Below are 3,819 nucleotides of genomic sequence, written 5' to 3'. Positions count from 1 at the left end.
GTTTGTTTCTCACATTATGTTACCCCTGGCAACTAATGTGAGAAATACACTGAGAGAACAGCACTCCTTTTCCTTATTGTAAGCCCAGATTTGGCAAATAAAAGAAAATAAAACCTTCTAGCTGCTTTCTTAATTGTGGAAAGTTTTTATATTCTTGTTTTGTTTTACTTTTTACTCCATTCACTTATCTCCTTTTGCTTTCAGAAATGGAGAAAAAGAGATAGAGAAAGGAGTAGGAGAGAAAGAGTTTGCTTCAGTGATTTGATCTGCTAAAACCATATGGCACTGAGAACATATAAGAGAAACTATTGAATAAAAATTATGCGATACTTACAGACACAATAAATAAGTTTCACTTTCGTATCACAAAATAAATAGCACACTTGTATAGATCAGTATATCCTAGATGATGTTTATTTATCATATAAACAGAAAAAAAAATCACATGAAGTTGTTCATTCATTCATTCATTTATTCAGCACTTGCTTCACAGGAAGCCCTATACTGGACATGTGTATTCTTATCTTATCCCCTTTGCAGTAGAGTTTAAGCAACATGGAAACAGAACATTGGAAAGTGAGGATACTTGCCCTTGGCCACAGTCTGGTAGATTCAGGACTTGGTCTGTTTGATTCCTAAGCTGGTGGCATCCCTATACTATGAGGTCCCTCCACATTGAGGACCCTAGTGTCTGAGGTAGAGCAGAGATGCAAGGACATGGGTTTTGAGAGGAATAAACCAAACTAAGAAAATTATCACTGAGAAAATTGAGCAATTAGTACTTACCTGACTTGTTCACTGTCCTTTAATAAGCAACAAGCCCCCCCAAAAAAGTTAGAGAATGGAGGCTAACAATGACCTTTCAGACTCTAGAACATATATAAGTGTAAAATGAAAAGAATATTTAGAAAAAAAATAGTAATCTGACTCATTTTTGTGTTTATATTTATGTCACACAAAATAATGAGCAAAACCCTTTGGGAGTAGTAATTTTCAGACTACTGTATTATTAAACATTTTATATTTTCCATCTCATGGAAGACATTATTTACTAAATGGCAAGCAAAACCATTTTACCTATATTGTTGCGGGAAGTCAGGGACCCCAAATGGAGGGAACAGCTGGAGCCGCAGCAGAGGAACATAAATTGTGAAGATTTCATGGACATTTATCACTTCCCTAATTATACTCATAATTTCTTACACCTGTCTTACTTTAATCTCTTAATCCTGTTATCTTTGTAAGCTGAGGATGTACCTGTGATGATTGCATTAACTGTACAAATTCATTATAAAACATGTGTGTTTGAATAATATGAAATCAGCGCACCTTGAAAATGAACAGAATAACAGTGATTTCAGGGAATAAGGGAAGACAACCATGAAGTCTGACTGCCTGCGGGGTCAGGCAAAAAGAGCCACATTTTTCTTCCTGCAGAGAGCCTATAAATGGACATGCAAGTAGGAGAGATATCACCAAATTCTTTTCCTAGCAAGGAATATAATATTAAGACCTTAGGGAAAGAATTGCATTCCTCGGGGGAGGTCTATGAATGGCCACTCTGGGAGTGTCTGCCTTTCATGGTTGAGATAAGGACTGAGATACGCCCTGGTCTCCTGCAGTACCCTCAGGCTTACTAGGGTGGGGAAAAGACCCCGCCCTGGTAAATTTGAGGTCAGGCTGGTTCCCTGCTCTCGAACCCTGCTTTCTGTTAAGATGTTTGTCAAGACAATACGTGCACAACTGAACATAGATCCTTATCAGGAGTTTCTGATTTTGCCCTGGTCCTGTTTCCTCAGAAGTATGTGATCTTTGTTCTCCTTTTTGTCCTTTGAAGCATGTGATCTTTGTTACCTACTCCCTGTTCTTGCACCCTCTCCCCTTTTGAAATCTTTAATAAAAACTTGCTGGTTTTGCAGCTCAGGTGGGCATCACGGACCTACTGATATATGATGTCACTCCCAGCGGCCCAGCTGTAAAATTTCTCCCTTTGTACTCTTTCTCTTTATTTCTCAGAACAGTGGACACTTAGGGAAAACAGAAAGAACCTATGTTGAAATATCGGGGGAGGGTTCCCCTGGCCAGTGCACCACAGTCTCCCGAGTAGTTGGGATTACAGGAGCTTGGCACCATGCCCAGCTAATTCTTTTTATATTTTCAGTAGAGACAGGGTTTCACCAGGTTGGTCAGGCTAGTCTTGAACTCCTGACCTCAGGGGATCTGCCCACCTAGGCCTCCCAAAGTGCTGGGATTACTGGAGTGAGCCACCTTGCCTGGCCAACATGGTGAAACACTGTCTCTACTAAAAATACAAAACATTAGCTGGGTGTGGTGGCAGGTGCCTGTAATCCCAGTTACTCAGGAAGCTGAGATGAAGTCTGGCTCTTGTCCCGCAGGCTGGAGTGCAATGGTGCAATCTCGGCTCACTGCAACCTCGGCCTCCCAGGTTCAAGTGATTCTCCTGCCTCAGCCTCCCGAGTAGCTGGAACTACAGGCACGCACTACTGTGCCAGGCTAATTTTGTGTGTATATATATACATATATATATAAATATAAATATACATTTTTGACTGGGGCAGGCGGGCTTTATTCCGGGTGCTGGAGAGCTGTGGGCCCCACTTCCCAGGCAGAATGCTGCCTGGTGAGGGGCTGAGCACCCGCAGATGTGAGCGCTCAGAGCAGGAAGGGGATGATGGGCATGCGCAGGGGCAGGTAGTCCTGGAACTCCTTCAGGTAGCTATGGTGCTTGCCCTTGGCACAGATGGTTATCTGGGTGAAGTTCACCAGGGAGAACAGGGCCACTGGGAGACACTGGGTCATGGTGGAGAAACTGATCCAGGACCTCACCTCGTAGGTGTAGTTGGGGCAGGACACCAGCAAGAAGAGCCACGTGAAAGGCTTCTTGGTGAGGTACGGGATCTTCCGGGTCTTGGACCCAGCGGACCGCAGGTCCCACAGGGCCATGTGGATGGAGAAGCCGCCAAGCACAGGCAGATCACGAAGATGGCGAGTGCCAGTTTCACCTGCTGAGCTCCGTAAGTAGGGGGCAAGTGATTGATATAATAGGCCAGGCACGCATTGAAGCCCCCGTAGTAGGTGCAGTTCTTGAAGATGTTGGGCAAAGGCATGGTGCCATGGGAGAAGTGGCACACGAAGAGCGTCTCCAGCAGGTGTTTGACGTAGTGGAATGAGTGACAGATGCAGGGCAGGTGCACCACCGTGTGCCAACTGGATGTGAAGTCATATGTGTGGCCACAAATGAAGGGCACTGGGAAGTAGAAGAGCAGATAGATGAAGAAGACCCCGTGTACTCTGTTAGGAAGACCGTCACCCAGCTGATCTGGGCCCCCAGGTCCCGGAAGTAGAGTGTGGCCGTGGCGCCCATGGGCAACTTCTTCAGAACATCCTCATCCTTCAGGGACTTGCCCTTGGGGTCCAGGTGGAGGGACTGGTGGGCAGGGTACCACTGCGGATGGGTCTTGGTGAAGAGGTTCTTGATCTCCGCAATGGTGGCATGGGTCTCCACCTTGTCCAGGAAACCAGCTTCTCCCTTGTCTTTGCATCCAGAATCTCCACCTCTTAGTGCTTCATGGCTCCCTCCCAGAGCGGCTACTGCTCCGCGCCTGCTGCTGCCTAACTGTGTGGCACAACACCGGGTCCCTCCGTTCGCGGTCCCTGACTTCCTGCAATGCTATATACCAAGTGGCATTATGTAATCTTCTTTACAGAAGTCCCAAAACAATATTGCCTTATATATTTGGTCTTTTGATAGTTTACTTGTACTTTCTTAAATTTTTTTTTTTTTTTTTGGCCATCTCA

The 3,819-nt window shown here is 45.2% G+C and overlaps 1 pseudogene across 1 annotated transcript; it reads right to left on the bottom strand.

Annotated features, from left to right (window-relative positions):
• Nucleotides 1-2,563: 2,563 nt before the first annotated feature.
• On the bottom strand, nucleotides 2,564-3,591 carry LOC101006410 (annotated as a pseudogene). Its single transcript, XR_002522193.2, has one exon. The product of XR_002522193.2 is annotated as a very-long-chain enoyl-CoA reductase pseudogene (transcript).
• Between the last annotated feature and the right edge of the window lie 228 nt (nucleotides 3,592-3,819).

Source organism: Papio anubis, chromosome 3 (genome assembly GCF_008728515.1).
Source record: "Papio anubis isolate 15944 chromosome 3, Panubis1.0, whole genome shotgun sequence".
NCBI lineage: Eukaryota > Metazoa > Chordata > Mammalia > Primates > Cercopithecidae > Papio > Papio anubis.
Note: the sequence above shows the minus strand (reverse complement) of the source record. Positions and strands in the feature narration are given on the sequence as shown.